Below are 13,758 nucleotides of genomic sequence, written 5' to 3' on the forward strand. Positions count from 1 at the left end.
TGTAACTGGTGAAAATTATTTAAAACAAACAAAACGGACAAAAACACAAGCATTCAACATCTCTGGAAATTATCCTAGGGACCTAGAGGAAATGGAGAAAATGCATTTAAGAAAATCCACGAACCTTGGTGTACAGTGAGAGTCTGTGGCACTTGAGCTGAGGCCCTATCCACACTGTAATCCCTACTTATGGAACCTCTGCTCTGGGCATGTGCAATTCAGAAAATGAGGGCTCTTTCTCGCCAGCCTAGAGTCTAGGACTACAGTTTTACACTGGAAGGGGAGGCTACAGGAGTTTCTCATTCCCCTAGCTCTGTGTTGCAGAAATTGTATTCCAGGTAGGTATGGGAGAGAGTGTGTCCGGAATTGGTGGGTTCTTGGTCTCACTGACTTCAAGAATGAAGCTGCGGACCCTCACGGTGAGTGTTACAGTTCTTAAAGATGGTGTGTCCGGAGTTTGTTCCTTAGACGTTCAGATGTGTCTGGAGCTTCTTCCTTCTGGTAGGTTCATGGTTTCGCCATCAGGAATGAAGCTGCAGACCTTCGTGGTGAGTGTTACAGCTTTTAAAGGCAGTGTGTCTGGAGTTGTTTGTTTTTCCTGGTGGGTTTGTGGTCTTGCTGGCTTCAGCAGTGAAGCTGCAGACCTTCACGGTGAGTGTTACAGCTCATAAAGGCAGCCTGGACCCAAAGAGTGAGCAGCAGCAAGATTTATTGCAAAGAGCGAAAGAACAAAGCTTCCACAGTGTGGAAGGGGACCCCGGTGGGTTGCCAGGGGTGGCTTGGGCAGCTTGCTTTTAGTCCCTTATCTGACCCCATCCACATCCTGCTGATTGGTCCATTTTGACAGAGTGCTGATTGGTGCGTTTACAATCCTTGAGCTAGACACAGAGTGCTAGACAGAAAAGTTCTCCAAGTCCCCACTAGGTTAGCTAAACACAGAGTTAGCTGGATACCGAGTACCAATTGGTGTATTTACAAACCTTGAGCCAGACACAGAGTACTGATTGGTGTATTTATAAACCCTGAGCTAAACACAGAGTGCTGATTGGTGTATTTACGATCCTCTAGCTAGATATAAAAGTTCTCCAAGTTCCTACCAGATTAGCTAGGTACAGAGTGCTGATTGGTGCACATACAATCCTCCAGCTAGATATAAAAGTTCTCCAAGTCTCCATCCGGCTCAGGAGCCCAGTTGGCTTCACATAGTGGATCCTGCACCCGGCCTGCAGGCAGAGCTGCCCGCCAGTCCCAAGCTGCGCCTGCACTCCTCAGCCCTTGGGCTGTCAATGGGACTGGGCGCCACGGAACAGGGGGCAGTGCCCGTGGGGGAGGCTCGGGCAGTGCTGGAGCCCACCGCAGAGGGGAGCTCAGACGTGGCGGGCTGCAGATCTGGAGCCCTGCCCCGTGGGAAGGCAGCTAAGGCCCGGTGAGAATTTGAGTGCAGCACCGGCGGGCCAGCACTGCTGGGGGACCCAGCAACCTCCGCAGCTGCTGGCCCCGGTGCTAAGCCCCTCACTGCCCTGGTGCTGGCCGGCCGCTCCGTGTCTGGGGCCCGTGGAGCTCGCTCCCGCACCTGCCAGAACTCACACTGGCCCGCGAGGGCCCCCCGCAGCCCGGGTTCCCGCCCACGCCTCTCCCTCCACACCTCCCCGCAAGCAGATGGAGGCGGCTCTGGCCTCAGCCAGCCCAGAGAGGGGCTCCCACGGTGCCACGGTGAGCTGAAGGGCTCCTCAAGCGCCGCCAGAGTGGACCTGAGGCCAAGGAGGCGCTGAGAGTGAGGGCTGCTAGCACACTGTCACCTCTCAAGAGGACTGGTCCTCTTTTCCCCAAATCTGCCCCCACTCTCAGTCAGGAACTCTATCCCAGTCATGGCAGTCTGGGAGTACTAGGTTTCTACTGGCCTCACCTAAGCTCACTCATACGATGGAAATTCCATACCAGTAAGAGCACATCGAGAAGACCAGGGGCTGCCAATCACTCCAATAGCACCCGCTCATAGAGCAGGGGTGTCAATCCAAGAAAGCCATTTCTCCACCACCAACTCCAGTGCAAGGATGCAGGGGATCTGGCCAGGGAGAAAGGCAGTACATGAGGATGAAAAGCTCAGCAGCTGTTCCTGAGGGGACTGAAAGTGAAGGGCTCAATGCTTTAGGGCACTAGAACAGGCAATGGTGCCACTGGGGAAAGCAATGATAAGGCTGGGAGCTTTGATGCAAGTGTAACAGAAGCCAGATTTTTAACAGAGAACTAGGAAAAGAGACGGATAAGAAGAGCCCTCCTGAGACAACAGTGAATTCTGGGGTTTGAATGCTATGTGCATGGTCTAGGTAGCACCAACACAGGAGTGATCACAGAAGGATGCATTAGAAGCGTGAAAGTACTCCCCATGCTGCACACAGACCCATCAACACACTGGGAAAGCCACCCAGCACAACCTCTGGCTAAACATGAAGTGAACAGAAAGCCACATTAAAAATAACTTCTCAGTGCCCCCCTAGAAGTCTGGAAGACAGTGAACAGGTTCAAGGCTTTGCCTCTTAGGGGCAATTAGAGAAAGAATCTCCAAGTTTCTAGTCACTGGGGAAAAAAATGGAGCAAAAAATAAACTACCTGTATTGTAATTAGAGTTTCTAAGCCACACATACACATCTAGCAATAAAAGGTAAGCATGTCACTAAGTGGACCTAAGCACAACATTTGACCTATAAGTGGCTTCTGTTAACCCAGAATTGGCCTTTAGAAACCCAGGTTAAAAGATAAAAATAAAACCCTGTTGCTCAAACAGATGGGCCCTGAGCTCACCAGGGCCCTACGTACTTCCTGTAGCTCTCTGACATGAATGGACCACTCAAAGGAGAGGACTTGCATCTTCTCTCTCTCTCTCTCTCTCTCTCTCTCTCTCAGAAAGATCAAATGCTACACACTGCAGGGGGAACAGACCTCTCAGAATTGGTTCAGCCAGATCTCCAGGCAAATGAGCAAGCAATGAAGTAAAAACAATTCCATGCCCTTGGGAGATGTAGACTCCATATTCAGAGTTGCTATACTATATTACCTAAAATGTCCAATTTTGAACAGTAAAACATAAGAGATATGTCAAGAAAAAAGAAAGTGTGACTTATGCACATGAAAATAAGCAAGTGATAGAAATTGCCTTTAAAGGACTCAGATGGTGAACTTAAAGGAAAGAGACTTCAAAGCAATTAGCTATCTATATTGTTTCAAAGAAATAAAGAAAATCATACTTAAAAATTAAAGAAAGGGTGATGCATGGTGGCTCACACCTGTAATACCAGCACTTTGGGAGGCTGAGGAAGGAACTCGGGGCTGCTTTGGCCTCATGGAGCCTGGGAGCATGGCCGGCTGACTTCACAGTCAGCTTGGAACCATGGGTTCAGGGGGATTATTATTATCGAGTAAGGTCTCTGGAGGACATGTTTTAATGTCTAGTTAAGACTGAGTGGTTTTTTTTAAAATTTATTTTTTATTATTATTATACTTTAAGTTCTAGGGTACATGTGCATAAGGTGCAGATTTGTTACATATGTATACTTGTGCCATGTTGCTGTACTGCAAACATCAACTCGTCAGCACCCATCAACTCGTCATTTACATCAGGTATAACTCCCAATGCAATCCCTCCCCCCTCCCCCCTCCCCATGATAGGCCCTGGTGTGTGATGTTCCCCTTCCCGAGTCCAAGTGATCTCATTGTTCAGTTCCCACCTACGAGTGAGAATATGTGGTGTTTGGTTTTCTGTTCTTGTGATAGTTTGCTAAGAATGATGGTTTCCAGCTGCATCCATGTCCCTACAAAGGACACAAATTCATCCTTTTTTATAGCTGCATAGTATTCCATGGTGTATATGTGCCACATTTTCTTAATCCAGTCTGTCACTGATGGACATTTGGGTTGATTCCAAGTCTTTGCTATTGTGAATAGTGCCGCAATAAACATACGTGTGCATGTGTCTTTATAGCAGCATGATTTATAATCCTTTGGGTATATCCCCAGTAATGGGATGGCTGGGTCATATGGTACATCTAGTTCTAGATCCTTGAGGAATCGCCATACTGTTTTCCATAATGGTTGAACTAGTTTACAATTCCACCAACAGTGTAAAAGTGTTCCTATTTCTCCACATCCTCTCCAGCAGCTGTTGTTTCCTGACTTTTTAATGATCGCCATCCTAACTGGTGTGAGATGGTATCTCATTGTGGTTTTGATTTGCATTTCTCTGATGGCCAGTGATGATGAGCATTCTTTCATGTGTCTGTTGGCTGTATGAATGTCTTCTTTTGAGAAATGTCTGTTCATATCCTTTGCCCACTTTTTGATGGGGTTGTTTGTTTTTTTCTTGTAAATTTGTTTGAGTTCTTTGTAGGTTCTGGATATTAGCCCTTTGTCAGATGAGTAGATTGCAAACATTTTCTCCCATTCTGTAGGTTGCCTGTTCACTCTGATGGTAGTTTCTTTTGCTGTGCAGAAGCTCTTTAGTTTAATGAGATCCCATTTGTCAATTTTGGCTTTTGCTGCCGTTGCTTTTGGTGTTTTAGACATGAAGTCTTTGCCCATGCCTATGTCCTGAATGGTACTACCTAGGTTTTCATCTAGGGTTTTTATGGTATTAGGTCTAACATTTAAGTCTCTAATCCATCTGCAATGTACCTCAAAATAATAAGAGCTATTTATGACAAATCCACAGCCAATATCATACTGAATGGGCAAAAACTGGAAAAATTCCCTTTGAAAACTGGCACAAGACAGGGATGCCCTCTCTCACCACTCCTATTCAACATAGTGTTGGAAGTTCTGGCTAGGGCAATCAGGCAAGAGAAAGAAATCAAGGGTATTCAGTTAGGAAAAGAAGAAGTCAAATGGTCCCTGTTTGCAGATGACATGATTGTATATTTAGAAAACCCCATTGTCTCAGCCCAAAATCTCCTAAAGCTGATAAGAAACTTCAGCAAAGTCTGAGAATACAAAATTAATGTGCAAAAATCACAAGCATTCTTATACACCAGTAACAGATAAACAGAGAGCCAAATCATGAATGAACTTCCATTCACAATTGCTTCAAAGAGAATCAAATACCTAGGAATCCAACTTACAAGGGATGTAAAGGACCTCTTCAAGGAGAACTACAAACCACTGCTCAGTGAAATAAAAGAGGACACAAACAAATGGAAGAACATACCATGCTCATGGATAGGAAGAATCAATATCGTGAAAATGGCCATACTGCCCAAGGTAATTTATAGATTCAATGCCATCCCCATCAAGCTACCAATGAGTTTCTTCACAGAATTGGAAAAAACTGCTTTAAAGTTCATATGGAACCAAAAAAGAGCCCGCATCTCCAAGACAATCCTAAGTCAAAAGAACAAAGCTGGAGGCATCACGCTACCTGACTTCAAACTATACTACAAGGCTACAGTAACCAAAACAGCATGATACTGGTACCAAAACAGAGATATAGACCAATGGAACACAACAGAGGCCTCAGAAATAATACCACACATCTACAGCCATCTGATCTTTGACAAACCTGAGAGAAACAAGAAATGGGGAAAGGATTCCCTATGTAATAAATGGTGCTGGGAAAATTGGCTAGCCATAAGTAGAAAGCTGAAACTGGATCCTTTCCTTACTCCTTATACGACTGAGTGGTTTTTAATAATGTAAAACTATATGCCTAAGGAGCTTAATATATTTGTTCTTTTGAACAGTTCAAGCATTTTTACTAAATGTAATTTATTCTCTTAATTTGCTTAGCAAATCTTTTTAAAACACATAATGAAAAGATAAAGATAGACTTTGAAAGAATACAAGTTCTAAATGAAGAGAATCTGCACATTAGAGATTGTGTCTGCTTGTTTTATCTGCAGTTAAGTTGTGTGCATGAGTGTGGCGTGGTCAGTAGGGAGCCACGGACTGGTGGAAGCTGATGGGATCCTAGGACAGCTTCTGGGCCTTCAGAGAAGCCCACATAGCTGTGCCTTCCATGGACTTAAAATTACAGTGGGTTCCCTCATTAGGTTGTGAGGAGGGAGCACAACAAGGCTCACAACTTCTGCTTGGAGGTGAGCGGCAGGCCTGGTCTGTCTCATGGGGCACAGGAGCGAGCTGGGGCTGATCCCCCACAGAGGCTGTAGGAAGATAGAGGAACAGGGAAATCTTTACTGCTTTCATGGGGTAGGCTTGATGCATTTTATTTCCAGGAGGAGAAAATATTAATGGTTGTAAGCGATTTTCTAGATTTAGGGATCTTTTTTTCATAGAGTAAATCACAAAGTGTGGCAGGAGTTCAACCATGTGTCTTAGTCCAGTCAGGCTGCTGTACAGATTAATATAGGTTATGTGGCTTATAAATGATAAGCATTGATTTCTCCCTCAGTTCTGAAGGCTGGAAGCCCAAGATCGGGGCACCAGGGGTGCCTGGTGAAGGCTTTCTTCCTCATTCTTAGATGGTGCCTCCACTGTGTCTGTGTGGTAGGAAGGGCAAGGGTCTTGGAGCTTCTTTTATAAAGGCACCAATCCCATTTTTGAGGGCTCTTTCTTTATGACCTCATGAGCCCCACTTCCTAATATCATCACTTTTGGGGTGAGGGTTTCAAGATACGAATTTTAGGAAGATACAAACATTCAGATTCTAGAGACCCTCACCCATATCTATATTAAAGAGTGTGACATCTTTCAGAGAAGAAGCAGGGGGCTGTGCACACCCTCATCTGGGGGAGAGCTGGGCTTGGCCTTGGTCAGACAGCAAGGCTTTCAGGAGAGCACCCTGTGTTTGTGGGGTCGCAACTTCAATATGGCAGGGTTCTGTGGTCAGTTCTGCATTCACAGGTTATGCAGACCCCTCTTGGCTGTCTATGTGGCACCTCAGAACCTCTCACTAAATTCTCACCTTACACAGTGGTTATAAGAATGGAATGCATAATAGATGTTATCACTACACCAGGCCCTGACACAGGATGAAAACTCAATCTATGGGGATAACCACATATTGTTTTTAATTTTCCTCACAGCTCTTACAGTCTACTCAGGAATGCCAGAATTTTAATTAACAAGAAGAAGTGCTTATGGTTTAAGAGCAAGTCACAAGGCAGCATTTGAATCATTTGTAAAGTCGTCCTCATATTTCTTGCCCCTGGAGAATTATGTTTGTAATATAATAATTTACTCATGTACAGTAGAGATCCCTCAGCCTGAGCAGGGTTGGGATAAATGCTGCGAAGGAAAGTTACAGCTGGGACTTGTTGAACCTGAGCAGTAGGTGCTTATTTAGGGTCCTTCCTCCACTTTAAGGTATTATTTGAGGCTGAATTACCTGGGCTCTGAGGAAACTCATCATTAAAGGGGAGGGTGCTGGTCTCATTTGGATTCTTGATCTGTATGAGCAGATGTATTCAACTCAAAAAATATACCACATTTTACCCATATGCATACATTTTCATGTATGTATTTAATGCTTAAAAGGTTGAAAAAATTATTTTGTTTTTTAATCTGGAAAGAACAATGTGAGGACAGAACCCCTGCTACTGTGTGTGTCTCTCATCCTGATGTTGACCTATGTAAAAGAAAAAATCTGCTCCGGACACTTGTGAAAACCAGCAAGACAGATGTTATTGGAACTCCTGCAGTAGGCGACGACTCTCAGTACAGAGCTGAGCTCAGCTCTGGAGGCAGCACGGAGAGTGAGTGGAGTGTTTATGGACAATGAACAGAGGGTCGGCCAATGGACAGTCACTAAGAGGAACTTGATGAGGTATCAAGGTAATGGGGGTTCTTATTAAACTGGGCTACAAAGTGTCTTTCTAAAAACAAGCCAAGGAGCCAGATTATCAAGGTTGGGAAGGGGGCTTCCTCACTAAACTGATTTAGCAGGAACCTACAGAAGGCCAAGTTCAGGCTTAGCCAAGAATAGGGATTAGAGGAACTGGACAACAGTTGGTCAAGGAGGGACTCCTTGGTGCTGGTGCCACTGGCTCTAAGTCCTGCTGAGCTCCAGGAGCGACCTCTGCATGGAATCTCTCCTTGGGAAGGGTCAGTTACAGGGATAGGAAATGGGGCAAGGCTGTGGGTCTTGGTCTGTGGTGAGGCCTGAGGGATGAGAATCTGAGGGGGCAAAACATACTTAAGACCCTCTCAAAGGTGGGGTGAAGCCAACTTTCACCCTAAGGAGCAGGTGCAAGGGCAGCCATGGGAGCATGGGGCCAGGTCAGGCCTGTGGGCTCTGGGAGCAGTCAAGCTGAAGGGCTGTTATCCAGCAGAGCAGGGCAAGGCTCCCACCCTGGGGCCACACTACCTGGTGCCAATCTCTTTTCATCACCCATTATCTGTGAGGCTCTGGAGAGGTCCTTCCCCTCACATAGCCTCAGGCTCCCTCACCTGTGAAGGTGCAGACAGGGATAAAAGGCAGGATCAATGTGGGTGTCAACAAGCTGAGGCCACAGAAGCCTTCAGGCCATGTAGAGGCAGCACTAGGAGGTCCACGGTAGAAAGGAATATCGTTCAGTGCTGCCTGCTGTGTCCTGACTTCAGCTGAATTGGCTCCTGGGGAATGGTGGCCTGCAGGAAAGTGTGGGTTAGTTGGCTGGTCCTGGGGCTGCAGGGGTAGTCTCTCCAGAACGAGGGCTATCACAGCCAGGGGCTGCGGAGTTAGGGAGCATCCAGGGGGACTCTTCCTGGAACAAGTTGGGGAGAGCTGAGGGACACTCAGGCAACACTCACATGCCCATTGTAAGTGACAATGAGTCAGGCATCCCAGTGAAAAACCGAGGCTCACAGTGACAAGTGACCTACAGTGCGAGAGAAGAGGGCCATGTCCCGTATGTGGCTGACCTGACACAAGATATCTCCAGGGCCCTCACCCAGTGCCCTTTTGCCAGGTACCATCTGTGAGCAGGCACTCTCTTAAGATACAGGAAACCAAGGACCACACGTAGACATGCCCTGGTCAGAGAAGTTGCTGCCCTTGTAACACCTGGGGCTCTGGGCCTCTCTGCTGCTCCAGAAGACTTCCCCTCTTGTCCTGTGAGCAGATGGAAGGCAGATCCCAGTGGGCACCCTACTGGGGAGATGGCACAGTTGACGTAGTGGGACCTTAGCTGTGGAATGTGGCAGTGAAGGAAGGCTCAAGCATCAGCAGGTGGGAAGGAGGTGGTGAGGGCAGTGTGCAGCCAGGCCCCAGGGCCTGCTGTGGAGGAATCAGAACCCCACAGCTATGGGGCTTGTGCTGAGTGAGTGGTAAGAGGCAGAACTTGACACAGAAGGGGAGGCCAGGCCAGGCCCAGCCCAGCCAGAGGGAGCTGCCTCCGTGGAGAGTGAGGCTGGGAGAAGGGAGGGGCTCTGATATGTCTCAGCATCTCTCTGTGGGTGACACGAAAAGCCCTCACAGAACATCTTGGTTGCAGGAGGTAGTGATTTCCTTAGTATTTTATCCTAAAGCTCCAATAAATTAAAGACCCTAATATCTGAAGGTGAAGACCCCATTACAATGATAAATGGCCTCTACTGCTCTCATTAGTTTATAACCCAGATAGAAGAGGCATGTGTGGCCATCTCCAAGGAGCAAAACTCCAGGCCAGAAAAATAGCCCCAGAGATGGACATTTGGAGACATGAATCTGGGTCCAGGGGACTGAGAGAGGCCAGGGCTGGCAGCACCACAGGAAAGACTGATGGAGCGCACAGCAAAAGGACAGGCCTGGGTTTTAGAAGTGCCCAGCCTCTCCCCAGCCATTCACTCAGCAGCTGAGATCCCTGCAGAGCTGTGGGCCTGGCTCTGTTCCATATTTGGCTGGTGACTCTCTACTGGCCACCCCCTTTCTATGAGCTTTATTTTCTTTAATTTGTAGGATGCTATCCTTCTCAGAGGGGCTACACAAGTATTAATCCTTCCAAAGTCATAAAGGGCCTCACACCATAAGGTGTTATAAGTGTCAGTCCTAGGCTTGGCTGATTGAAGATTAATCCAGGTGGATCCACGTGTATGGAAAATGGTGAGGGAGGGGGCATAGCCTTGGGAGCAGTGGCCAGAAGACAGGGGCTGTGTGCTTGGCTCCACTTGGTCTTGGAGTCACTGGGTCTGTAATGCAGGTGTGCTGCTCCTGTTCCTGCCTCAGTGGGCCCCGCATAGAGGCCCCGGCCCTGTACTGCCCCTACCACACAGGGAGAGTCTCGTCCTGGCTTGGGGTATCCCAGGCAAATATCAGAGATGGTGCCTCTGTAGCCCTGCCCTCCCTGGGAAACAAAGCACTTGTCCCTTTAGGCACTCTCTTATTTAGAACCACAGGAAGCGCTCATCAGCCTCCACAATGTGGTCTGTGCATATGTGGCATTTTGCTTTCCAGTGTGGCATGGTACTGGTACTGGACTAACCCTGCAGCATCAATCAGCAGTGGACATAGGGAAGAGACACACATGGTGAGTCCACCATCACCCCAATATCACCATGGCTTTCTGCCTCCTGGCCACAGCAAAGGGTGGTGGGGAGCAGAGCAGCAGGAAGAGCCACAGCCTCGCTGAGCCCTGGAGTCCAGTTCAGAGCAGAGTTGCAGCTGCAGAGGCAGGCAGGAGGCACCTGCGGGCACATGGTAGGCGAGGGCAGACATCCACATGGGTTCTCCATGTCCATGCCCTTGTTTCAGGGCTGGCTGGGCATGTGAAGGCTCAAACTCCACGTCCTCATAGAGAGGGCATCCGTAGCTGAGAGATGAACAGAGGCAGGGTGGGGAGATGTGGGAATCCTGCCCAGTGGGATTCAGAGAACTCACCAAGCACTGCAGGCCCTTCCATCAGACCCAGATAAGCCACGCCTTACAGATGAGAAACATGGCCTGCAGGAAGGCTTCACCTCAGAGTAAATTACAAACAGAAAACAGACATAGACACACCATAGAAGGAACCAAAACCATGCCTGATAGATGCAAAGATCTGTGACTTACCTGTCTCTATAACAGAAGTTAATGTAATGGCTGTCTTCTCTCTGTCTCTCCTTAGGGGGTTTATCAGCTGTACATCCATCTCCTAGCAGCTTCTGTGTCTTTTCTCCCTGGAATGTTCTCCTGTGCCCTCCTTTTCCCTCCCTCAATGAGATATAAACAAACTGCTTCATGTCTGTCTTGTCTTGTTGGAAGCCTGGGGCTTGACATCAGACACTTATCATCTCAGGATGTGTGCACCACACAGTTCTCTATCTCAAAACTCTTTTTCTTACTTTGTTAAACAATGTGATTTTCAGGCATTGCTGAAAATAATTTAGTTTTTTTTTTTTTTTTTTTGAGACAGAGTCTCTCTTTGTCGCCCAGGCTGGAGTGCAGTGGTGTGATCTCGGCTCACTGCAAGCTCTGCCTCCCGGGTTCATGGCCATTCTCCTGCCTCAGCCTCCGAGTAGCTGGGACTACGGGTGCGCGCCACCACGCCCGGCTAATTTTTTTTGTATTTTTAGTAGAGACAGGGTTTCACCATGTTAGCCAGGATGGTCTCGATCTCCTGACCTCGTGATCTGCCCGCCTCGGCCTCCCAAAGTGCTGGAATTACAGGCATGAACCACCGCGCCTGGCAATAATTTACTTTTTAAAAAATATTGACTCAGCTTAAGATCTGGATTTTGCAATGCATTTATTACTTTATGTGTCTCCTTATTCTCATCTGAAATTGTATTCCAGGTACTAATTAATCCTGCCAAGGCTTTCTTCCCTTTCTAGATAACTTGCAGTGTTTGGGGCGCTAACTGCATGGTGTCCTTACTGTTTTGTCAAACATCAGCCCCTTTATTGTCTCTGGCCCATCAAACAAGTCCATGGTCCTTTATTTATTTTCCAAGACTGGTTTTCCTGTGGGGATGCGCAATGACCTTGATGGTCCCTCTAAGGTTGCACGTGTGGTTGTGAAGAACTGTAGTGGAGCAAGTGCCAGTCAGAGGCAATGTAGCCAAGCCCAGATCCCCACCGGCCCAGTCTACAGCCTCTCTGTCTCAACTCCTCACTGAAGCAAAGGGCAGAATGCCTCAAAGGTCAAGACAAAGCTGGGGCATATTAGAGCTCCTGGGACCATGACAGAGTGGACAGCAACCCCAGAAATCTGCTAACACTGAGTGAGGCAGGTAGTGGACTCTGTTTATCCAATTTGTTAGGTCTTATCTTCAGATTCATCAGAACTGAGTAGGAGACCAGGTGAGAGACTGCACCGAGACTGTCCCACACAGGTGGGATTGCACCTGAAGGTAATTGATCTTGCTGTTGATACAGGTGAATAACTCCATTTGGTTGGCCAAAAAGGACATCTAAATACACATGACAATGGTGGACCAGGTAGAGAGTCAAGAAAGGTTGGGCCCAAAGTAAAGAAGCAAAAGTTTCTCTGACACACAGATTGGGTGGAATTTGGGAGTCCAGGCAGCTGAGCCCCACGGAAGTCTCTTCACATGGAGCAAAAGCCCAGTCAGCCTAGAATTGAGGGCTTATTCTCAGGAAGGGCTGGTAATACCTAGGCAGTGCTTTGGACTCAGGAGAGACTTGGAGTACTAAGGCATCCACTAAAGCACAACCCAGTGTAGAAATATAGTCCTAAGGATTAAACCCAGGGTGGGGCTTGGGCTCAGAAATCACACCATTGGACTCTGGGCACTAGGTCAGATTTGGGCCAGTAATAAGTATTCTTAACATCAAGTCCCTGAGTGTGTGGCCATAGCTGTTGAAGTACCAAAGGGCCTCTGCTAGAAGGGCTGACACTTTCTGTGGACAGGGATCAAGTGGCCTTGCTGTGTTGAGGAGGCTGTGTGTAGAGGCTGGAAACTAGGCTGACCCTGGCAGATTGGAAGGTTGTTCATGGACCAAGCACATGGGCTTCAGTCCACGTGAGCCACTTGGCATCATTACACAGCTAATGAGTGCTGTTTGTGAATGCTCCTTGAATGCGCATTGTAGTTGAATGAAAAAATTCATTCATGTGAATTAATGAGAGAGGGAGTTGGAATACTAAGAGGCTGGCACAAGCAGACCCTCATCAAACTGCAGAATTAATGAATGATTAATACAAAAAGGATCGCCAGCTGGAAAAAAAATCACTCCACGCACTCTAGTGAGAGGAAAGAATCATGAGGCTGTGGCACATGGCAGGGTTTGTTGGTAGGTCAGTGACAGGTTTCAGTTTGGAGGATGACTTGGGTACATTGGAGACAAAATAAATCAGTACAACTCTCAACTTTTTTGTGACAACTTGTCACATTGCATACCTATTTTACCTTCAAGACGACCTCATGAACTGGGCATTATTATCTATATTGTAGAGGCCAAGAAGCTGAGCCTCAGAGATGGGTTGACTGACAAAGGTCCCTCAGCTCTTGGACACCTAGAACTGTGCAGTTTGAAACAAGCCATGGTGAGAAGTATTCCCTAAGGCAGGGAGAAGAGGCTGGCTCCACAGAAACAAGCCCTCAGCAAGGCAGGGTTCAGGAAGTCAATGTAGGTGGCTCCAAAGGCAAGGCTAGTGCATTCTGATTTTTGACAGAAGGTGGCTTTTCCTCTGCAGGATGTGGGCAAGCTCATCCCCAGGTGTGCATGACTTTGGGAAGAGGGTCACCTGGCTTATGTTTGAGGCAGGAAGAGACATGCAAGGATTACATTTATACCAAGTTTGCTACAAAGTAACAGATTGTGAAATCTCACAGCTCCAAGTGAGGTAAGCAATGTTCACTGATGCTCATGAAGAGTGACAATACATTTATTATCTCATCTGTGCAACTTTCAGA

The sequence above is a fragment of the Macaca nemestrina genome, chromosome 8 (genome assembly GCF_043159975.1).
Source record: "Macaca nemestrina isolate mMacNem1 chromosome 8, mMacNem.hap1, whole genome shotgun sequence".
NCBI lineage: Eukaryota > Metazoa > Chordata > Mammalia > Primates > Cercopithecidae > Macaca > Macaca nemestrina.